General features: G+C 47.7%; 1 protein-coding gene and 1 long non-coding RNA gene across 5 annotated transcripts in view; both read right to left on the reverse strand.

Annotated features, from left to right (window-relative positions):
- TBX3 (T-box transcription factor 3) overlaps positions 1 to 23,450 on the reverse strand; it is a 180,135-nt gene extending 156,685 nt beyond the window's left edge. For 2 of the 3 annotated variants that reach the window (XM_039382856.1, XM_027711536.2), the window contains exons 1-4: positions 23,385 to 23,450; positions 21,971 to 22,134; positions 20,429 to 20,647; positions 19,135 to 19,243 (exon numbers count right to left, since the gene is read on the reverse strand). The gene's annotated coding sequence lies outside the window, so the exon portion shown is untranslated. Of the gene's footprint in view, positions 1 to 19,134; positions 19,247 to 20,428; positions 20,648 to 21,970; positions 22,135 to 23,384 lie in introns of all 3 variants that reach the window. The other variant, XM_039382855.1, reaches the window with a different exon arrangement.
- LOC113982908 overlaps positions 23,449 to 24,349 on the reverse strand; it is a 192,003-nt gene continuing 191,102 nt past the window's right edge. For both annotated transcript variants that reach the window (XR_005564111.1, XR_005564113.1), the window contains one exon: positions 23,449 to 24,282. This is a non-coding gene — a long non-coding RNA (uncharacterized LOC113982908). The remainder of the gene's footprint in view (positions 24,283 to 24,349) is intronic.

Raw genomic sequence — 24,349 nt, forward strand, 5'->3', positions numbered from 1 at the left:
CAAGTTGTTATCCACCCACATACCCAATTTACTCCCTAACTCCACTTATGCCAGAAGAATTCACCAAATAAGCCAGAGTGTGATGGCATCTCATATGATTTTTGGGATGGTCCTGTGCAGAGCCAGGAACTGAACCTCATAACCTTGCGGGTTCCTTCCACCTCAGGATATTCTGTGATTCTATGACCTCATTTTACGAGGTGCCAATGCCATTTTCCACACTGAACTCACAACCACACAACACTGGATGTACCTACATCACTGGGAATGCACATCCTTCTAGGAGGAAAGAAGAAACAGCATCTCTGCCACCCTACTGCAAATTATTTTAAATACCAATGCCTGAATATCAAGAACTAATTATTAATTCCCTTGCAGGTCTAATTCTACACAGCTGTCTCAAAATAAGTGGACCATCAAGCATGTTTTGCTATCAGACATCCCTTTTACTTTGACGAGGAGCACAACACTGAGATACCACAAGACCAGTCCTCCTACAAGGCGGATTCATTCTCACTCAGCATCCAAAGTTCAACTTGGAGGACAAGGAAAATGAGAGAAATGGCTAGTGACACTAAGCCTTGATAGGGTCATGGGCTTTGCAACAGCTTCGACATGCAGGCGGGGGAAAACATCACTCCCAAAGGAAAGGGACAGAGGAAAGAAATGGAGGAAAGAAAAAGGAAAGGTTGATGGACAGTTGGACTTGTTGAGGGTGAAATCAATTAAAGTGCATCAAATCCGGAGTTCATGCTTTTTCAAAGTGACAAATATGTGCTGGAAACTGAGAAAGATGAGGGGAAAATAATGTCTTTGACCTCCCGGAGACCGGCTGTTCCTTCCGTCAGAGGAGCCAGAAGTGAAGTGAGATGCGTTCATGATAAATTGTAGCAGCCAGGCAGCCACCTCAAAAAAGAACGAGGTGAAAAGGTTACAGAAGGGACCCAAAATGCGAAGAATTCAACCAAACATCAAGATAAATCAACTCAGGCCCTTGTGTGTGCATACCCAGCCTTCACAGAGCTGCTGTGGCTCAGCTCAGCTCGTGCAGCCTTGCTGGAAGTGTAAGAGAGAGAGACACACACATCTTGTTTACAAAAGCTCTGGAAAACACCCTTACAAAGGGCTGGCTCACCTCAGCCTTCCCAGGGGAAGGGATGCAGTGGCCACCCCACCTGCCATCCTGTTTTGGAGTTTGTTAGACAATTAGGACATTTCTTTGAGGCACACAAGTATCCCTGACAATCCTGTGTTCCGCTAAACTCAGCTTTCCAAGAGCTGGATGCCTCTCTCCCAGTAAAGCAAACAATAAAATATTCACACTTCTGAAAGTTTCAGAGCCTTGGTATCTCTTATTTTCTCTTGCACTTTGAATTTCCTGGTTTTGAGATTCAAAGCAGGGTATAAATATTTGTCTGGGTGCTTCCACCAACACGGCAACTTTGGATCCTTTCCCTTGCTAACAACCAGAAATTATTAACTCTGACGATGCCTTTCATGCAGAACAGTTGAATGCAAAAGGTAAAATATTTTAAAGGATCAATAAACATATGATATCTGCTAATAAAATCTTTGAAACATCCCTTTAAAGATTGTACCCTGCTGGGAAAATATATTTTCAGTCCAAGAAAATATCTCAATCCAGGTGAAACGAAACTCAGTATTAAAAAATGACACAACTCCCGTGGCAGTGGTGTTTTCCACATAAGGCAAGACTTCACAAAATCATTTTGGCCCAAATTCTCCTCTAGCAAAAAGCCACCTTCCCTAGTGCTGCATCCAATGGTTTATGTGAGCTGTAACAAGCCAAAGCAGAATTTTAGGGAATATTTACTGCACATTTGGGCACTTTGGCAGGGTACACCCCATACACCTCCCACTCAGATGCTCACACTGACTACAAACTGAGCTCTCATTGAGCCCACCGAGTGTCCAGACATTGGGTGTTTGTGACACAGGGTCCTCCTTAAATTATTAATACCTAGCAATGGATGTTAAATTACCCCGAGATCTTCAAGCAAGAGCTGGCCAAACTTTTCTTCCTACTTCCAACAGCAGGCTGACCTTTGAAGAGGTCACTGAAGAAATCATGTTTTCTCTCCTTTCCTGTCACTGAAGGGACTGTAGGAAGTAGATTGCACCAGGAATGTGAAGTTAAGCCTGCTCACTCCGCTGCTGTGCAGAGAGCTGCCTCAGGGTAGCCCTAAGCACAGGAGCTACAGGAGATTCCCAACTGCAGTGCACAATTCCTCATGCCTGGGCTCCCAGCTGGCATTGAGGGCTTACTGTGGCAAATGCCTGCACTGAGGGAGTGAGGTTTGCCTCGGTGTTGCTGTGAGGAAGCTCAGCTATCAAGTCCTGGCTGGCATCCTCACAGCCCTGCCTTCAGAAAGCACTGGTGAGCATCTCGCCAGCTCCTCCTGACACACATGCCCACCCCGCTGCTGTTGCATTTTTCTTCACGACAACCTTCCCTGGATGGTCCCTTCCCCGAAACAGCATGATTCTCTCAGGGAGACACGAGTTCACATCAACAAATCCTTCCCGACACTGCCCCGAAGCACTTTCGCTATGATCGGCTATTCAGAGTGATGGGACACACTAGTTAGATCTCTCTGTGTGTTTATCAATCCCTTCTCAGCCATTTTCCTCTGTAAATCCGTCAAATCTTTTTCTTCAAGCTCTGTGGGAACAGTTAGGAGCTATCTCCTCAGAGGTGCCTGCCCTGCCACTTGGATTTCATCCCGCTCCCGGAGAAGTTGGATGTCAGCAATGAGAGACTGGCCAGCACAGCACAGACACAGCAGCACTGCTGCCAGTACCCTTGGAGCCACAGGATCCACACAAAAGACCCTTATAAAGTCCCCTGCCCCTATGTAGGGGGCAAGGGAGGAGTTCTCTTCACCTGGGACAGAGAAGGGGAAAAGCTCAGAGCTGAAGTCAAATGAGTGAAAAGTCTGTAACACCCCAACGCAGACATAACTTGTTCTGAGCTGAGCCAGGGCAGGAACCCAGCTGCTCCACAGGAACACAGGACCTTACAGGATTTAAGGACACAGGGCTTGGAAATGTATTGGACACAAGACATATATTACAGATCCCTATCCACATATTACATATCCACTACAACCCTGCGATGAACGTCACTCCAACCACACGCTGCCACCGACAGATTTGAACCTTACAAATTTCCTTTTATCCTGCCAGGGAATTCGAGCCCGACAAACCACACATCTTCCCTTTTAAATAGGGAGCATCAGCCAGTCTGTTTGCCTTACACTGATGCTTGTAACCCTCGTGGATGGCAGTGACTTGCCAGCCAGCCTGAATCTGCACAGATGCTGTCCTGTGGAGCTACACTTCTGCAGCTTACATGCAGTTTGACTGTGCAGATCTAGGTCAGCACCCTGACAAACATCAAAGGAGAAGGTTTATCTCTCCTTTCACACTTGTCATCGGCCAGGCTGGTTATCAGCCCCATTTTGCAGCCGGAGGAATGAAGCACAAAGCAGTGAAGTGACTTGGCTGAGGCCACTTTGCAGGCCAGTGCCTGGTTTGGGAATAAAGCTCCAGGTCCTCCACACCACCAACCAGGTGACACCATGTTCATAAGGCTAAATTGTGAAATTGGGGAAGATAAACTTGTGCAGGGCTGACAAAACCTGTAGGTATCACCATCAGCCACATTTGCTCACTCATCTACCTGAGGAGCTTACCAGAGTTCCAGGTGGCACATACAGCATTCCCACTAGTGACAGACCAAAACTTTGGACAATCCCCAGTCTCCCAGTGAGCCACCTATTCCAAAGGAGAGCTACAAGGATGATGAAGGGTCTAGAGGGAAAGCCATACAAAGAGTGGCTGAAGTCACTTGGTTTGCTCACCCTCTAGAAGAGGAGACTGAGGGCAGAGCTCATGGGGGGCTGCAGCTCCAACCTCTGCTCTCTGTGAGCAGGGACAGGACCCCAGGGAATGGCTGGAGCTGTGCCAGGGCAGGGGCAGGTTGGATCTCAGGAAAAGGTTCTTCCCCCAGAGGCTGGTTGGGCACTGCCCAGGCTCCCCAGGGCAGTGGGCACAGCCCCAAGGCTGCCAGAGCTCCAGGAGGGTTTGGACAATGCCCTGAGGGACAGGGTGGGATTGTTGGGGTGTCTGTGCATCCAGGAGCTGGAACGATCCTTGTGGGTCCTTCCAGCTCAGAATATTCCATGATTCTATTCCTTGCTTGCTCACCAGCCAGAATAAGCACTCAGGGGTTGGGATCCCCCCCTTTAAGCCCTGCAGAGTGGGGCAGGAACCTCCCAGGACCACCCTTGGAGCTCCATTTCATCAGACACGCTGGATGTGAGCAGAGAGACAAACATGAGGTTATAAATACATGAAACCAACAGAACATTTTACATCCAAAAAAAGGGGTTCTGTCACTATGATTGAATAGCTTCTGCTCCTGCTTCTGATGTCTCCTGTCAGAAGGGGCAGATGAGAAAGGACCACGTGGCAGAAACAGCTTCTCTAAAATGACTCTGGTAACAAGCAAACCAGACAGCTCCATATCCAACACATCCACAAGGAAAATAAAAGGCTCCAAGAGCCAGAGAGAGCAACTGTCATTCTTCTAGGACTGAATTTGTTTCTTTGTCCAAAAATAGTTACCATCTGAACATCAACGTTTTTAATATTTTAGTTTTGGTTGCCTTTCCCTAAATTGCTTTCATTCATTTAATGAAATCTTCCATCTGTGAAGCTTTTCAGTTATTTTTTTTTTCCATCTCCTCTAAATTCTTTTTCCATTTTTTGTGGACTTTAAAGTAATTTGGTGCTGAAACATTTTTGGTGAGTTTGGAAGGGAGATGAAGCCTTTACTTTTTCTAAAGGAAGAAAATACAGGAATCTTTTTTAAGCTACTGTTTCATTATAGGTTGTAATGAAACTGATTTTCTTTTTTTAAAGGAAAAGCATCAGTAAAGCCTGACTAACCAAAAGCACCACTTTGCTGATCTTTGACATTTGGCTTCACCACAAGTGCTGCCACAAAAAGCCAGGCTGCAGCTCTGGGATGCAGGCCATGTAAATGGTAAAGTTTTGTTTTTAGAGGGTTGAAAGGAAAAAAAAATCCCACAAGCAACCTTTTTGCTCACTAAAGGACTGCCCCTAGAGAAGGGATAGAGCAGGGAGCCTGTTCAGGATCCAGTGCCAGCACAACAACACACACCACGTGCTCCATGCAGGGGATGTGAATGACCAGGGCTGAGTTTATCTGGTCCCTGATGGTTTCCAGCCCAGAGTCCCCACGTTCCCCCACAAGCTGGTTGGTGTGTCCACCAAGCAGGACCAAGCCATCACCTCTCCTGCCTGGCCTGAAGGAGGCTCTTGCCAGCACACCTGAAGAACTGGCTGCAGAAGTCACTGCATTGCTCCAGACTCAGAGGGGTTTAGGACTTTCTAAGACACCCTTAAGTGTTTGTTTTCCTCACCCAGAGCAACTCCCACCTCATGCTTTGCTTCAGCACAGAGCAGTGATTGCAGTGGGATGGGAGCTGTGCCAGGATGCCTTCCTACTCCTGACACTGTGCAAGGCCAGGCTGGACAGGGCTCTGAGCAACCTGGCCTAGTGGAAGGTGTCTCTGCCTGTAGCAGAGGGTGGAATTAAATGGTCTTTGAGGTCCCTTGCAACCCAAACCATCCTGTGATTCTCTGACACTGAACTGTGCTGCTGATACAACACTGTACATGTGACTTGTGTTGCCTCTGCTGCCTTTCAGGCCCAGGTTGGCCAGAAGATCACATCACATCCTCACCCATGACCCTGCCCCTTCCACTGCAAGGAGTAGCTTGAGCACAGCATTCATGGCTGAAGGACCTGGAGATCACTGTGTCCTCAGCCCAACACACAGAACACACTTCCATCCCACGTATTGTACAGAAGGATCCTCTCCAGCCCCCCTTGGAAACCCCAAAATGCAATGTTTGCTGTGGATACCAGGACCTGATCCTAATCCGTGACCCCAAAGCAACACAGAGGAATAAGTGACAGACTCTACCATGGGATTGTCTTTCCTGACCCCCCAGCCTTGCGTGCCGGTAAGTGAAATCCATCACCAAATGAAACAAGGCCATTTCCTCCAAACATAAATCCCAGAATTACTGGTGGGGAAGGGAATTCAGTCCAAGTGCTGTAACGCTGTGCCACGCACGTAATTCAGCCGGAGTCATTCCCAGCTCTCCAGCCTTTGGAAAGCCTGACTCGCGTAGATTTGTGAAGGACCCGAAGCTTTAGCCCCAGCCTCCTCCCCCCCTCTGGTACAACTTCCTACACCAACCCTGTGGGATATTAAATCTTCCACTTGCCGTTTTCTCCTAGGCAGAGAGGATATGAATTTCATAACTCCTCAGCTGAGCTGCCATCAGGAGCCATGAAATACGGCAGGAAACCCCCGGCATGGACCGGTGAGCGCTCCGGGCGCAGCCACGGGAGCTGCAGGACTGGCCAAGCCATTAGAGCAGCACGTGGTGCAGGGTCCACGGGGGTGTGCAAGGAAGGGCACACTGACACTTGATCAAACCAGGGAAGGATGAAATCACAGCAGGACAGAGCCAGCGCCCGCGCCAAGGTTGGTCATGCACAAAAAAAATCCTGTGCTTAGCGAGGAGTTACTATTTGCATCTGTCTGACTTTGGGGGGTTAAGGAGGTACTGGGCTGACAGAAGGGCTGGAGAAGGAAAACAAACCCTTAATTCATGCATTTAACAGCTACAGGAGTAAACCACTGCATAATTCCCACTTGAACTTGTGCCTCTCTGCAGTAACCAAGGCGGTGGGAGAACTGGTGATGGCCCAGGAGTGAGTTGGGCTGGAGCACTCCTGCCTCCCTCACCCAGAGCTCTGCCAATGCAGATGTTTTTCCAGCACCTCACGGGTCACAAAGCCCAGCATGGATCACACCGGCAACAAAGTGTTTCCAATGAAAACAATCTGGCTGTGGAACAGCCTTCCAGAGGAGAGCAGCCCAGCACCTCACTGTCCTGAGGGCACACTGCAAGGCTTTGCTCCTCCTAAAGGCTTGCATTATGAGCAGAAAATTTATACAGGTGCTTCTACCCCAAAGGACTGCATCTACCCCCTCCTTTCATATATTTAACATCAATTAAAATAAAAAAAAACCAAAGCATTTTTAATGAGCTGAACCAGTATCACACTTTCCCCTCACCACAGTTTTTACTCCCCAAAATAAGAGCTGAATAGATAAAGAAATCCCAGAAGGAACCAATACTGTTGTCAGGCAGTACACTGGGGTCTTGAGCAACCTGATTTATTGGGTGGCAACCCTGACCACGGCAGGGGGGTAGGAACTGGATAAACTTTGAGGTCCCTTCCAACCCAGGCCATTCACAGAATGACAGAATCTGTGATTTCTATGATTCCATGACTTCTGCAGATCATCTAACATCCTAAGATGGACAGTACAGAACAGTGTTTCCCCTGTATAGGTGGAAACCAAGAGGAGGAGGAGATACTTTGCTGGGGTTGCAGAGTTTACACCACAAAGACCACTGCTGTGGCCTCCTAGATTTCAGCTACCCAAGGCTGCAACTGGAACAATCAATAGCTGGGGGAGCCCTTTAGTGCTTGTGAAGAAACCTGGGTCATGCATAAGGGAGAAACCAGTGTGAGTGTTCATAATAGACTGTAAAACAACTGCTGCAAAGCACCTAGAAAGGCATTGGTAACACAGGCACAGTTTTCTCTTACAAATCAAGGTTCACCTGCACCAAAGATGCCCCGTAGCACTACAGCAATCCCCACAAAACACAAAGGTTTCATTCAATAACCCATCTCAAAAGCTGGCTGCACCAACAACAGTAATATTTCTACTGTCACAAAGTTCTTAGCACTACAACTGATATGTAAAGAGAAAGAAGTAGAAAAAGAAGGAGTGGTAGTCTGGTTGTTCACTGTACCACAGCCTTTAGTCCAGTTTCTGTTATTCAGCCAGTCTGAGCAGGACCACACCCAGCTCTCCACCTGAGCATGGTTTTGTGAACTACCAAAACAATCTCACCACTTTAAAGCAATTTTTGAGAATTCAAGTCTAACATACAAGGATTTTTATATCTGGCCTCCCTCCAGCCAAGAAAACACTTCCCCACCTTCCACATTTGTCCAGAAAACCAAGCAAGCAGCCAAGTTCAGTACAACAAAAATAAAAGCTCAACATAGACAAAGCAGCTCCTGGGGCACCTTCCCTTCAGCCATGCTCCAACCAGAGGCAGGTGAGCATCTTTCAGTACTTACAAGCTCCCGACCTTCAACATTCCTCTGAAGACAAGTTTCTGCAAAGAGCCAGCTGGCTCTAAGGGCATCCACTGCCCATTCCAACCAGGGAACACCGACACCTTCCCAAGGCAGGCCCCATTCCGCAGTCCTGCTGCCCACTACACACATTTCTTCCACCAGTCTCTGCACACCATATTCCCAAACACGTGAAAAGTTTGCTTACTCACAGTTAGGAGCAGGTTTTCTTCCCTCCCACCTCCTCCAGTCGCTCCTGCTGGGGTCCTTTGCAGCAGAGGCAGCTCTGAAGCAGCAGTTCATTTCAGCCACTGTGCCAGCAGACTGCAGCAAAAGTCACCTCACCCCGCAGTGGGTTTTCCTCATGGCACAGCAAACACTTCTCTCAGCCTTTGAGGAGACTCCACAGTCGCTTGCATGCTCCCCACTTGCCATGGCACACATACAGCAAAGAGTTTGCTTTTCAGTTATGGCCACTTTTGGCTTCTTTTCCTCTTCTCCCAACAGCACAGTCACCAGGTAACACACCCCAGTCACAGAATTACAGGGTTTAAATCCCATGTATCACCACTGAACTTGAATCCTCCATGTGAGCCACAAAAGGAAAAGCTCAAGGTGGACTCAGGCTGGCAAAAGAAAGCAAAACTGAGGGGACTGAGCTTAAATACAGCTCCTGGACCAATGAGCAGAGGCTGTGAGATGGGCCCAGGTGAGGCTTGTCAGGGCAACAACACCCCATGGGTGAACTCAGGCCCTGCCAATTTGTAATCAATTACTGCTGAGAGAAAACACCTGGATGTGCCCAGGGAACTTTTAGCTAGAGAAAGTTCTAGATTTTTATGAGGCGATTTAACTCTTGGAAGACTGGAGTCACCTGTCACTCAAGCCACATTAGGTGCTGTGTTCCCAAAGCCCAGGCTCCTGATCAACCCTCAGGAGGTCAAGCCTGCTAACCAGGATGAGTTTAAATTTGATGAATCTTATGAACTGGCACAGCTGCAGAGGATGTGACATAATTTTGCCCCTGAAATACTTTGACTGCTTGTCCTTATAGTCAAAATGTCCTTTGCAGAGGCAAAATGGACCCAAACTGGGTCTGGCCAAACCACCTGACAAACAGGCATTTGTGTGAAACCCTCCCAGAGCACAGTGTAAGACCAAAGGGGATCCAAGCCCTGAGGACAAGGAGCACAAGAGGCAGGGATTCATGCTCCTCATCAGGGTGACAGCCCTCTAAACCCACCCCCCCAAAGGCTCAGCCTGGCTGGGAAACCACAGCCCACCTGGGCTGCAACCTCTCTTTCTTCACTTGCTGTTTGCTTTCCCTCAGCCCTCAAGTTCAGGAGACGAGTTAAACACATGAGTAAAAGGAATTGCCTTTTTTACAATAAGCTTTCCCTTTCCTATGTACCCTCCTTTTTCCTTATCATGGAAACACAGAATGGTTTGGGTTGGAAGGGACCTTAAAAGACCATCCAGCTCCAGTCCCCTGCTCCCTGCAGGCAGCTCCTTGGCACTTTGTAGTCCTTGTTTTCCCTTCCAAGCCACCAGCAGCAGCATCCTCCCCCCACCCTCCTGCCTGCTGTGGCAGCATTTCTGCCCCAAGAAGATAATAAATACATCAGGCCTGTCAAAGCCACGTTGTTTTGGCTGGAAAGAGGTGCCCTCCTGCTGGGTGAGATTACTTCCCACCGGGATGGATGGCTTTCCCCTTACTGACAGCTCTCCAACAGGGAGCAATCAGTGTCCAGCCGGGAGGAGCAGGCAGCCAACGTGGCTAAATGGCACTTAGGAGTGATGAGGGCAAGGAGGAGGGAAAGGAACTTAGCCCTGCTCACACACAGCCCTCCTCTGCTGTGTGGGGTGCTGACAGGGACACAACGGGGATCTCCTCGCCGGGATTTCCCAGGCAGGGGGGGTGGCAATGAGAAATGGGAAACTAATATTGCTGCTTGAGACTCAGGGCAAGTGTCAGGCTTAATCCTACCCAGGCCTGACACCTGGAACCAGTAGCTCCCAGTGCCTAAATGTATTAGTGAATAGGAAGTTAAGGAAGACATGAAGAAGGACAGAGAAAAACCTCTCTCTTTGCTTGTGGGTACAGGTGTTTTCCATAGGCCAGGCCCTTTACACCCCACAAAACAGCTCATCCTGAGCTGCAGGCTTGGCACACAGCAGATTTTGGGACAAGAGCTAGCAGGGAAGTGGATTTCCCGTGGAAAAAAATCCTAAAGAAAAGGTTTGGCCTGTTTGTATGTCACAAATGTCCCAGATGTTCCACGGTCTCTGAGACATCCAGGAAAACTGAGGAGCAGCCGTTCCACCTCCAGGTCATCACCTCTCCTTGGGAACCTGCCACTGTGGTGCTGGGGGTCTGGATCATGCCAGCTGAATGGGCTTTGTTTTCTTGGCTTTTCGAATTAAAGAAATAGAAAAGAGTAAAAGGAGCATTAAAGAACTAGAAAAGAGTAAAATGAGGGTTGAGATGCCGTGAGGAGACTGAGCAGGATTACAGTGAGTCATCCCGAGTTTCTCCACCTCTACACCGGCCTCTTCAAAGACACTTAAGGGAATCAATTGCCCGTATCCCACTAAAATCCTCTCTGTCTGTGGTTTGTGAAGCTTTAAGCCCCTTTCCCACCCCCACAACCTCCATCCCTCACCTCTGAAGTCTCTCCAGTCCATTATTCTGGGGGCTGCTTTGTGAACAATGTGTTCACTTTCCGTACTGCCTAATGAAGATGTTCCTGGCCCTGAATATGAGATCTGCTGCACACTTAATGGGAAAAAATAGCTATTCTTATCATTGGTGGGTCAGATGAGTTTCTTGGCAGTGAGGGTGGTGCAGTTATGTGGACAATCAAACAAGCCAGAGATTATTGCCAATGCATTTTTGAGGAAATCAGTGCTGTTTAAACTCTAATCACAACAAGACCTCGTTTAAAAGCATAAAAGCTTTCACTCAGCAAACCTATCTTTTTTTTTTTTTAATAGCTAGACAATTAAATAAATCTCCTGACACTTAACCATCATTTACCCAACAGTCAGAAAATGGATTCAATGCCTTTGCATTAGTTAGATGACGATATTAAAGCAAAAACTGAACAAGTACAAGCAGGTGAAGGATGGTCTGTGAGGAGTTTGTGCTGCACTCAAGGATAGCAGGGTATCTTCTGAGGGGAGGTAGGGGGATTTTTTTTGTCTTCAAGACACCAAGATGGCTTTTGGCCTTATTGTGCTTCACAGATTTTAACATTCTTGGGAAAACAAGGTAGTTGTTCCCCTTTTTACAGGCTGGAAACTGAAGTACAGAAGCGATGCTGCTGCTCTGAAATTCTGTGTCTGAACCAGGAACTGAGTGTGGATGGGATGAACTGTTCAAAAAGTAACATTCTTACTCTTAACTCTCATCCAATCTTTATTTTATGGGCATTTCCATTAAAACTGGTACCTGGAAAATTCAGAGCAAGTGTGGATTAAAGCTCATCAGGGAAAAAAAATCTGGGTTCTAGTGCATTTTTGCTGGCATCTTAGGAAAGATTGCATTGTCTTAAAACACAGCCCCTCAAATTAACACTGAAGCAAGTGGGATTGACCCTGCACTGGTATGAACATCAGCTCCTGGCAGATCAGAGACCTTTTATTATCCCTGATCCCAGCTGCACTCCTAATTCCCAGCTCTAGCACTTCTCCCTCATTAGGTTCCTCAAGTGAAGAGCATGTTGTGACTCCATTATTCAGAAGCTGATGCTAAATAACTCCTAAATTTATTGCCTCCTGCCAGCTGTCAGCTACCAGCAACTGTAATGGGAGTGTCTTTCTCCTTTTCAGGTAGCGACTGCAACGATAGAAAATTCATGTCTTCCAAGCAGCCTTTGAGTTTGAGATGTACTATTATATATTCATTACCCTGTGCTGTATTTCACGGTCCAATTTATGATCTGCTGTTCAGAAACAAAATACAAAATGGAAAGGAAAGCAATTGATCCAGTCTCAGTCCAGGCCCTAAATAACTGACAACTGTAGAGACAGTTAATTGTTTCCTGATCTCTGCTTGCTCAATTTTTAAAGAGTTCCCACAGATAAATTTTACAGAGATGGATCTTCAGTTTTAGCCCCCACCCCAGGCCTCATTTTGGCTCTGCTTCATGAAGGTGTTTACGATGGGGTGGAAAGAGTTAAAACCTCCTCTTCCACTCCTCCCTCTTTATCGTTTTAATTGGCTGTTCTGATGACCTGACCACCTCTTTGATTCGCATCAAACGCCGGCCGTGAGGAGGGAGCACGTCAGTCTGCTGAGCAAGGGTCACCCTGCTTGTCAATAGGCCATCCATCAGCCCTGCCAGCAGGATGGATCCAGTCCAGACCAACAGCCCCAGGTGGAAAGGGAGCAGCCTCCCTGGATGGAGATGACCCACCGTGTGCCGGGCGCCCTGACAGCTCCCAGAGGGGTCACCGGCCCCGGGGCCGGCGGGCGGCAACTTCAAACTTCAAACTGGGGAAAGGCACCCGTGAGCAAACAGCAAAACCCCAGAACCAACACAAAAAAAGCCTCTCTTGGCGAACCCAGTGGCGGCTCCAAGTCAAAGGTGAGGGAGGTGAGAGAGGTGGGAGTCAACAAGGGGGACAGTGGGAGGTGCCCTTAAAGGGCGAAATCGCACACGTCTCTACCAGCAACACCTACACAACCAGTGGTAACTACAGAACTGGTGGTACCTACACTTCTGTGCATCCCCACGGGGGAAGAGTGACTCCACCACAAATGAACATCACTGGCACAAACAGGCCTTCCACAAGGAAGTGAATTAGGGAGCAGATCCAAGGTAACACCAGCCGTAATCCCTTTCTGAGATTTTTGGGGACTTCATCATGGAGCTTTAAGAACCTCTTATTTTCACAGAATCATTCAGGTTGGAAAAGAACTCCAAGATCACTGAGCACAACCTGTGCCCACCTTGTCCCCCAGCCCAGAGCACTGAGTGCCACGTCCAGTCCTTCCTTGGACACCTCCAGGGGTGGGGACTCCACCACCTCCCTGGGCAGCCCCTGCCAATGCCTGACCACCCTTTCCAGGAACAAGGTCTTCCTGATGTCCAATCTAAACTTCCCCTGGCACAACCTGAGGCTGTTTCCTCTTGTCCTGTCGCTGGCTGCTTGGGAGAGGAGCCTGATATCCCCCTGGCTCCCCCCTCCTGTCAGGGAGTTGCAGAGGGCAAGAAGGTCCCCCCTGAGCCTCCTTTTCTCCAGGCTGAGCCCCCCCAGCTCCCTCAGCTGCTCCTCATATGACTTACACCATTGTGCACATCCATTATATGCATTACACATTCACTGGCTGAAGTCCCTCAGTGTCACACACACACACCTACACGTGTGCACATCACACCTACACCCCCAAAGCCCAGTCCCCATTTCCCTGCTGCTATGAAGGCAAGGCAAGTGCTTCCTAAACTGTCCAGGCCAACTGCCCTGGGGGCCGTGTGCTGGTTTCACACCCTCTGGCCTTGCCCCTGCCCTCGGCTGCACCTCCTCGTGTCGCCGCTCACGTCTCGGGGCTCAGAGGCTGCTGTGCTGCAAATATTTGCACGCTCTGGGGGGGGGGGGGGGGGAGGAACACGGTGCACTGGCCTCCAGTATTTATTCTGGAATGGCAAACAACAGGGAAAGCAAAGAAGAGAAAAAGGCAGATAAGATAAAAGTGTGTTACCGGGTCTAACGACATAAAATCAACAAAGACCGCAGGAAAAAAGTTACCTGCAAAGACCAACAAATGCAGCAGCGAGGGATCCTGACAGAGGAGCCCTTCTGCAGGTTGGATCACCCAGAACACTGGTGAGACACAGCTGTTGGTCTCTTGGAATTCCCAGTATCAAGTCATTGGAGATCTCTGCCTGTGTCTCAAGGCAATTTGCATAAAAAGATATTTTTGTGGTCTTTGTCCTGCCCACATCACGAACCTGTAAGTGCAACCAGCACCTCCAAAATACAGAACAGAACTGAAGACTTCCCCACACGTTGTAAGGCTCATCCAGAAGTTAATGTCTGTCTGAAGATGGCATGAAATGCTGCAGCAGTTAACTTCCAGTATTTCGTGGGACTGGGTATTTCTTCCAGAAGAGAGATTCACTCAGCTGTGAAGGTTTCCTCTGTCACTTCAGAAATAGCCACATTAGCTGAAGCTTTAATTCCTGCATGTGGTTAATTTATAAAGTGAAACAAAGTGTACTTGTTAGACAAACTGCATAATGATGAATCCAGAGGGGGAAAAATAGAAAGGAGGTACTAGGAGAACCACATGTGAAAACCACATGGAAGGGTGTTCCACCAGCTTGGAACCAGATGGAAGAAAACATTGTCCCTGGACACTGTACAGAGTCCTACTGATAACACATGATAAATCATTCACTGAGTGTAAGCAGGAGAGTGAACATCACCACAGGCCAAGCTGTGCAGGGACAACAGGACCACGAGCTGGAGGACATTAGATAAAAGGACAGCATGAAAAGCTCAGATGTTACCCCCTCGTGTAGATCTAATCTATTATCGGTGGGGACGGCCAGAAGAGCTGCAGAAAGGAACAAAAGCAGAGCAGCAGGGGTGGAATGCACTGAAGGAAACCACAACACAGCCAAATCTGCAATAATGAGAGGCTGAACAGGGATAGCAGAATTGTCTAGATATTCACCCCTGCAAAGAAGGGATGAACTTAGCCCTGTCCCCAGGCACTAACTTTGCTGTGTGAGCTTTGACAAGTCATTTAAGGTCATCTGAAGTCAAAGTGCACCCTCCCGTTCACTCCAAAGCACTGCTGCCTTCCCAACCATGCTGTGTTTCCCAGAGAGCCTAAATCCTTCTTCCACGCTCCTGCCTGTTTGACTTGAGGGTTCTCTGGGACAACATGTGTCTTCTCAGGAAGGACAACTGCTCCTGACACCAGAGGACTCCAGGTCAGAAGACAAGACGGCAAAACACACCTAAATGACACTCAGAAGTAAGTTGGACAGAAGGTGGCTGTGCTTAATGATCAATAATAATTTATTTACAGCCATCAGTGTAAAAAAGCACAGATTCCTGCAGGAGTCCTGCTCGTTATGATGATGTAGAGCTGCAGATTTCAGATTGACAACTGGTTAAAGCTCTACATCCAGCTGAACTCTCCAATCCTGCTCATGGCCTGAGAGGTCATTCCCAACCATGACTCCCCTGCTCTTGCCAGTCTTCTCGTTTCTTGGGTCACGGGGAATTTTCCGACAGGGAGGAGGGAAGCCTAATGATAAATACGACTGCTTCGTGTTCCCATGTGCACAGTTATCTGTGTAAGCACCAAATGACTTTAAAAAGGCCTGAAACCTCTCTTCCAAGTGCAGTGAATTTTTTTTTTAAAGGCAGAAGCCTCTGTAACAGACCCCAGAGCCGGATGGGTCACTGTGCACGGAGAGACACACACAGGCAGGGAAGCTGACCAGAACACATGTGTGTAGGACCACCAAGGACGACCCTAATTAGACCACCCAGCCACTTTGTTGGCCCTATTTAGAGGAGCCAGGATCTCAGAGCATAAAACAGTGTCCTCGTGCGGGTTCCTTGGCCTGTGTTTTAGACCATCACGTATCTCCAGCGACTTCCTGCGACTGACCCTCGCAATAAATCACCCTAGCCAGCCTCCCTCCTTCCTGGCAACATCCTGTTCTTCCCTCAAAAATCCTCCCACTCGCAATTCCAAGGTTTGATATCAATCTTAAATAAATGCCTCTCTGGACCCTGCTGCATTCCCAAAGCCACCTTGTCTCCTGCCTCTCCAGGACGGCTGCAGTTCAGGAAGCACATGCAGAAGCCCCTCAGGCCTTGTTAATTTTACTTCCACCCTTGTGTCCTCTTTCTTCTCCCCCTATTTTCTTACAGAGGGGGGAAGTTATCTTCAGGAGAATGTACATTGCCACACAACTGTGTGCTGTGACTTCTGAGAGGGAAAAATGATAGTCCAAAAGAGAGGCAGAGCTGCAATTTCCTATATGAAATATGGTGAGAAGAAAAAGCCATGGGAGAGGTCCTGCTCCATTGCCTCCCTTGCTCTGGCTTCCCTCACTTCACAGTTTAGGTGAAGGAAAGCTCTGTCAGTACCTCTACCCCTCAGAGTCCCTTCTTCAGCATCCAACAGACAGGGACCAGCTGTCTCCATCTGACCTTTCCAATTCCCACCCAAAGCCCTGCTTGAATTAGGATATCCCAGTCAGGAAAGCACCAGCCTTTACTCCCCACAACAGCACTGCAGAAAGCACAGGCACCTACAGCAAGTCAGCCAGCCCAGGGTATCCCAGTCCCTTCCTTCAGACAAACAACTTGAACCAAGCAGGATGAATCCAGGTCCTGACACGAGTTACGCCTCTGAAAACCCATGGAATAACTTGCAGTCAAAAGGAGCCACATTTCCCCCTTGATCCAGCAATGCCACTGAAGACTGGTTCAGGTTGGACTTCACTTAATTTTTACTCAGGAACTTTTCCCCCATATATTTCATTATTTCATCACTTCTGTAACTTTTATGTTAATGAATTTACTCCCCCACCCTCAAAACCTTATGCTTGGTGCCTTGCAGGCTATAATCCTTTCAAAGAATGGTATCACACAAGTCAGTGAGATTTTCCTGCTTAAATGTCACATTTACAAGGTGATACTGGTGCTTACCTGCTTGCCTACTCCTCTTTTTTTATCTTCCCCTGCTCTACCCTCATCTTTCCTTCCCTTTACAGAGTACCAAAATGCCCCCTGATCATCTAATCCCAGAGTACATTTCCATGAGGATCTGTTTCTGGCTGGAGAAGAATTCCTTGAGTCTCCCCAGACCTGCATCTCTTTTTTTTTTTAAAAAAAATCTAAGTTGTAACTAATTCATTAGCAATTCACTTGACAACGAGCCAGGGAGCATCTTCAAGAGAAGCAGCAGCGAACGAGCAGATTTCCGAGTCGGAAGCAAAAAAAAAAAAAAAAAAAGCTGGAGAAGCAGCAAAGCAAAGAGGCTTTAGTCAGAAAAACGAAGTGGGGTGAATAAGATGGCATGGCAGGCTCCTAAAATGCCCTCGGAGTTTATAAAGTAATCTTATTCCTCGGCTGCCCTCCCTCTCCTTATCGTGCAGCTCGCTCAGGCATGTCACTGACATATGTACTTAGCGGCAGTTATCGGCAGTGGCACAGAAATAAATGGCAGGTATCAAAGAATCAAGGTCGTCAACTCGCCATGAATATTTCAGGGGGAAAAAGCCACGTGAAAAGCTCGAGTGTCCCAGCCTCTCAGATTCCCAGCAGAAGGAATAAAACACAACCCACACACACACACACACACAGAGCAGGCTCGGCCATCACAAGCACGTAGCTCATTTCAAGGCGATGCCACATATGTTACGAGACAATCTGTCACGCTTTAAAAATATACAAATATATATTAGATAGCTCCTCCTGTGTAATGTGCAAACTCTAAGCAGCTGGCAAGAGGGCAGTGGTGATTTAATGCAAGAAAACTGTGCTTTGCTGAAGGGGCTGGGGACTGGGGAGCTCGGGCTGTAACGAGAAGCCTCTTTGACAAAGGCGCAGAGTGGCATCTTTTCACACAATTATATGTGGGTCACATTAACCTCTGCTGGGCAGGATTCCCCTGAGCTGCCTCTGTCTGCGTGTCTCTGTGAAGAAATCAAAGCAGAGATTCCTCTCTCCTTATCTTTCTTCTTTTTTTTTTTTTCACAGTATTGGGTGATGCAGTGAAAGGCTCGAGAGGAAAAAAGGGGGTTCCCAGCTCGTCACACACTGAACTCCAGAGCAAACTCCACATGCAGGGCCCAGCAGTCCCATTAATGAGAGATATTAATCAATGGAGAGATCTGAGATTTCAAGCTGAGTCAGTGCACCATAATATCACATATATATTGCTATTTATAGCCAAAGAGACTTCGCTAAGTTTCCCTTTCCACACTCATGCCACAGAAACTATCTGAATTTTGCTCTGTGCATGAAGGGACAGATGGGCAGAAGGCAGGCCCACATTTTTTTTCACAGGCTTTGGAGGTACAAATTTTCTCCTGTCAAGTACAACTCGAATTCATAAAGGGAAATTTCATCAAAACCATCATAATTAATTAAATAAAGCAAAAAGTTCTTTACCAAATCATTTGGGTATTCCACTGTTCTGGGTTGGCTTGGGGTTTTTTTCCATGTTTGCAGGGAATTTAATTATCAGACAATTCCATTTCTGGGAGCAGGGTGGCAAACTTGCAATGAGATAAATTTCCCACTTTTAGTGCCTTGAAAGTCTGTTTTTTATAGATTTTTTTTGGTTTTCCGGGCACATCACCACACTCTTCACGGTACCTCTGGACTCAGCTGGTTTGATGTGGTCTATAACAAATGAACTTTATGTCCCATGGCAAACTGGATTTAAATGACAAGATCTTCTAAATTTGAGAAAGTCACCGTGGAAACCCTGCTTTCATTTGTATTAAAAGGGGCTCTTTCTCAAGGAACTGGTTCTGGAAATGAAGGAAACATTCCTTGCAGTGACAACTGATACTCACACTGTCATTCAACTCCAATCACTGTGCTCATTCACACATTTGCAGTCCCAGTGGGCTGCAGGGGTTTGAACTTGCACAAAACAGTAGCTGGAAAACCTTTGAAAGAGGCTGGAGACTGGGAGATAAGGACACAAATGGGAAGTGTCTGCCAAGACACCTAAAAGCAAAGCTTAAACCCAAGGGTTTTAAAGGTATTTGAGCATTTTTCACGTGGTGAGATCAGTTCCAGATCATGGGCTGATATTAAAGTACACCGGGGCATTCCCAGAACCAGTAATTGCTGCTCACCTTTCACCCTCTGCTGCTCATTTCCCCTCCATGCCAAAGTGCTCTTTCCACTCGTTTGTGCCAGGAAAACTCCATGTGACCAGGAGCTGAACCAGACTGAGGAACTTTCCTGCTTTAAACAAACAAACAAACAAACAAACAAAAAATCAAACATCTGAAACCTCTTTTTTTTCCCCTTTCCAAGCCGGATGGCTCCTCCCATTCGGTTCCCAACCACAGGAGTAGCTGTGCCAGCAGAGCAGCAGGAACAAGAGGCCAGGAGACAACAAGTGTCTTAAACCAATGTTACCACCAAGCAATTTGTAATATCAAACCACAGGCTAAATCTCAACTAAAAGCTTTTCGGGTTCAGAGTGAACACCTCTATTAAGATGAATTAAGCAATTCACAGTGTTCAGAGCTGCACTTTCAAATGCAGTTTAAATCTCTGTTTTCAACACTCACCCTTTGGTACCGAAAATGGCCTGATAGAAACCAGCTAGGAAACCCATTAATTCCAGGTTTCTGTAGGAGAGGGTTTTGTGTATATTTTGTTTAATACAAAAGCCTATCTCTGCACTTGCAGTCACTGCCACTGTGACTCCATTGCACGCAGAGACACCAGAACTACCTTAAAATTCACTTGTACGGGTCCTGATAACGATCTAGGCTCAACAGCACAGGCTCAGCATGGACTAATTTGTCCTGACAAGATTATTTGCAAATTAGGTGAGGAGGTCAGACAGCTGCCCTATAACCACATAAAAGTGTAGCAAACACTGGCTCCAAGTTCAGACCCTACCTAATTTTTATGTGTTTTTCACAGGGCATTCACTTCATGTGCCCCCTCAGTGCCAGGTTTCACCCACTCTTAGGCCCAGTTTCAGGCAAGGATGTGTTGAAATCCCTTGCTCAGGCTGGATTTCAGGTGTGTGCCCACCTCAGCCAGCTGAAAGGTGTGAAAGAGAGTCTTCCCTCAGCTGGGGAGACTCCAGTGGTGGTGAGGCAGAAACTGGATCATTGGAATTCCACACATGTAAAACCACCACAGGGGATGGGAACAGATTTTGCCTTGAATTAACAGAAAGAGTGTTTTCTGTGCTGGATGTAAGAGCCTTCCCCATCTGGAGGGCTAAACATCAGATGATGCTGCTGTGAGAACAGTTTTGGATCACAATCACAACATCCTCCTCCATTAAGCTGTGCAAAGGGCCTGTCTCTGTGTTGTCGTGTGGAGGAATGGGCTGCCTGTCAGTGGAATGAGCAGAGCATGAGGGATTTCCCATGCAAGGGGATCCAAACCCCATGGACTCACATGAACCCGTTCCAGATGTCTCCTCTGTTTGTCCTGACACGTGGCACGAGCACTGCCCAAGCGACAGGAGGAGCTGGAGGAGGCTTCACACTTGTCTTTAATTCTTTCCTTTTTTTTTCATAGTCTATTTGGAAAACACATTGCTGGAGTTTATCCCCTTCTCTGTGCTTTTGGAATCTGGGAAGCACTGACAGAAGGAAGGATGGGCCACTGCACACCCTGTGAAAAACAAGGCACCAAAACATAATGACCCACATAAATAAGAAACTAAATCGAAGCTGTGGAAAAAGCTTTCTTTCACCACTGCAGGAACAAGGCTTTCTTATAACTTTGTCAAAAATTTTGGTTTTGAGAGTTTCAAAAGGATGTGGGGAAAGGAAAGGTGGTAGGATCCCTGAGAACACCTCATGGCCTCCCCCCATCTCATGTGTCTAACGTGAACCCCAAACTCACTGCTCTGTTAAAATGCCTTGGGGAATGGGGCAGTGCCTCAGGCAGGCAGGAGCCATTTATAACAAAATTATTTGTAACCTCTAGAGCAATTCTAAAAGCTTCTTAGGCAAAGGGCTGAATGGGTTTTTGTCTGAGCAAGTCTGATGTATAAAGGGGGAGCCCCATCAGCAGGTGACACAACCCAGATGCCACAGTGACTTGACACTGACTTTACAGCACTCTGGAGAGAGGAAGCAACTTCCCCTTGATCAGGCAACACCCAGGACCTCTCCTGCATCACTGAACACTCCAAAACGCCCCATCCCGCCTACTCCCCCCAGACAAAATGAAATGTTGTCCCCTAGGCATCATTCATCAAAGCCAGGCCCCGTAATTAATAGCACCATTTGTTCAGGGGATTTCAACAGGTACTGAAATCCAAAGCATCAAAGCATGGACAGCCTCATCCTGGTCTGGCAGATATAAATATGCCAGGAAGGCTTCACGTGACTCAGGAATCATTGTCCCTCTAAAAAAAAGGGGTTTAAAGGTCTTTCAAAGCACTGAGATCTCAGTTCCAGCAGGGATGACCCTAAGAAAGCAGTGTTACATGAGGGAACCTCATGTCACCTCATGTAAGGGGTTTTGGTCTTTTTGAGCAAGATTTTGGGCTGGAATTGTCTTCACAGAAGTGGGAACAGCCACAATTACAACAAATGCCAGAACTCTGAACGTGCAACAAACCTGGAGCAGGGAGGTACGACACAGCCCGGTACCTTTTCCTTTGGCAACACCTCCCAGCACAGCAGCAGGAACCAGGGAGTGGGTGCTGTGAAAAGGTTACTGCCCACCTCAGAAATTCAGCCCAGACTTCACCAAGCCAGCGACACAGGACTGAGCTGGAAACCCTTTCTCCTGCAGCGAGGAGGGCTCAGCCCAGCACAAGATCTCAGCCTCCCGCTCAAAACTCATCAGCTCCCCCCCGCAACAGTTTTTTTTGGGGCCCGTGGTTTTTCGGCGGAATTCAGAGAACAAAACCTTGGTTCATTACATCATGGCTCCAGTAATGTCTAGGAAGGTTTCACGTTTGATAAAATCTCCCCGGATTACCTTGTGAGAGCCTTGCGGTCGGGTGGCAGGGCTGGGAACGCGGGAATGATGTCAGTGACCACGGAACAGCTCACAGATCAGCTCCTCCCAGGGAAACTTGGGAGAGGCATCACTCCTCCTTCAAGGCAATGGTGCAATTAGCTGAAGTCCAGGAGCTGCTATGCCTAGGGAGGGACAGGAAGGATGGCCTGGAGTTAACATGTGCTCAGCCTCACTTTGCAGGAATTCTGGGCCCCTCCTTATCCATCCCTCGGTGTCACAGTTCCCTCTGGGCATATTATCCCACCTCCTGCCTGTGTGGTTTGGAATCTCTCTGGGGAAAGAAGGTGAAAGGCCTGTGGGTTTGGAGGGTGTGAGACCTTGTTCTCTGTCCTGGTTCTTTAAAAGGAGGGGAACCTCCTTAAAGTGGGGACTCACACCTGGAGCTTGGCTGTGGGGGTGTCAGAGAGGATGGGCAGGGGGCATCCCTTCCAAATCTTCACAAATCTTACCTCTCATGTAAATAAATATAATATGATATAATACAACAACAACAATAACAATAATAATAATAATAATAATAATAGTAGTATAGATAAAAATGGCAAAACACACCAAAACCTGCCAAGCTACTCAGGGAGAACCTGAGGTAAACTTTCCCAAGAAATCATTAGTTTAAAAGGAATCTGTTTCATCCTTGTACATTCTGCCTTCAGGAGACAAACACTAAATTTTGCAATCTATTACTAACTGGCTAAGCCCTGTGCTTTGGTGGAGCACTGTATTGCACTGTATTCTGCCTCTCAGAGACACAGTGGGAACCTCAAATCTTCACGTAAAGCTGTGCAGGCAAAATTTGTGTATTTAACAATGCAAGGATGGGCAGGAGGCAACCTTAAAATCCTCACCTCAGGTGACTTCTCCCATGTCACTCCAGTCAAAGACAAACTGAGACACAATAACCAAGAATTCTGATTCCCAGACTGTACTTATAACCACTCATTCATGCTGCTTCTCATCAGAGCAATGTCACCATGAGACTTTTATTCAGCTGAGAGAGCAGAAGTGACAGCAGCTCTTTGTTGGGATTGGCCCCTGAGCTTCCCTTGTCACACCATAATTAGCTGATTGTTTTAGTGTAATTTGGGTGTTTCATTTGGAAACATGTTTGGATGGTTAATTCAAAGATAAAGCCCCAAAAGCAGAGAATGCAACAGTGTTATAAGCCCTAAGAATAAAATGCTTCTCTTAACTAGGTGGCTCATCTCTTTTACTTGCTTTCTGCTCCAGGCTTAACCAAAGTCTTTATTTTTCAGTCTTGAAACTCAAAGGAGCTGGAGCCTTTGTTCTAAGCACAAGAGCCAAGGACAGCACCTGGCTCAAAGAGCTGACTGCCCAAACCAGGCAACAGGTAAGAAACAAAATCAATACTAACACCACCTCTTGCTCCTTATAAACCAAGAGATGAACCATGAGGAGATGACATGACCTGCCTGGGATCATTTCAGCTGGAACAGAAGTCACAGGCTGGGTAATGGCTCGACCAGAAGACCACCCTTCCTCCTGACCAGGAGCTGGAGGTCTGGACACGAGTAGCCTGGCAAAGGAAGGATTACATGGTTCATATAGCTGATAGATACCCCAGGGCTTTGCCCAAACTACCTCCCCTCCATGCCCTGGCACAGGACCTTTGCCAAAGCAGCTGAACACAAACGCCCCAGCCCAGTGTTGTTCCCAGCAGCCCATCTGCAGGCTCTGGCACTGAATTCCTGGTCGGTGCCTCCCTTTAGAACTGGAATCCAATTTACAAAGCCTTTAATTTTAAACTTTCTCATCACCGACTTAATAAAAGTAAATGACAGGTAATGGTCCCAGAAGCCAGGAACCATTAGGTCTTTCTCAACACTAATAAGGGCTGATCAGACGCTTGCGCGCTCCTTTTCCAGCTCACGGAAACCCAGGTCCCCAAGGACTCTGCAGCCGGGGGGAGAAACAGGAAACCAACCCTCTCGCAGGCAAGGCAAAAAGGGAGAGGAAAGGGAGAGGGGGGAAAAAAAAAAAGAGATAAACCCATGTCAATGTGGACATTTAAAACCGGGAACGGGCAGCGGGACGGCTGCGGATAACGCCCGCGCTCCGCTCCGGGTTCATCTGGGGCCCACGTGCTCGCTCCATTTCCCCAGCAGGGCACTGGGGGCTCTCCGAGGCGCTACAGGCACCGTGGCTGCACAGAGCCATGCAGCAAACCGGCTCTGATTTCTGCCCAAAGGCATCAGTGTCACACCGGTTGGGATGTCAGCTCGGCAGAACGTCAAGGCGGCAGTCACGGTGTGCTGTCACAAAGAGAAATAGATATCATTTCAAACACACAGCTCTGCACAGAGGAGGGAGAGGCAGGAA

The sequence above is a fragment of the Pipra filicauda genome, unplaced genomic scaffold (genome assembly GCF_003945595.2).
Source record: "Pipra filicauda isolate LSUMZ 115617 unplaced genomic scaffold, ASM394559v2 scaffold286_size1242794_pilon, whole genome shotgun sequence".
Classification (NCBI taxonomy): Eukaryota; Metazoa; Chordata; class Aves; order Passeriformes; family Pipridae; genus Pipra; species Pipra filicauda.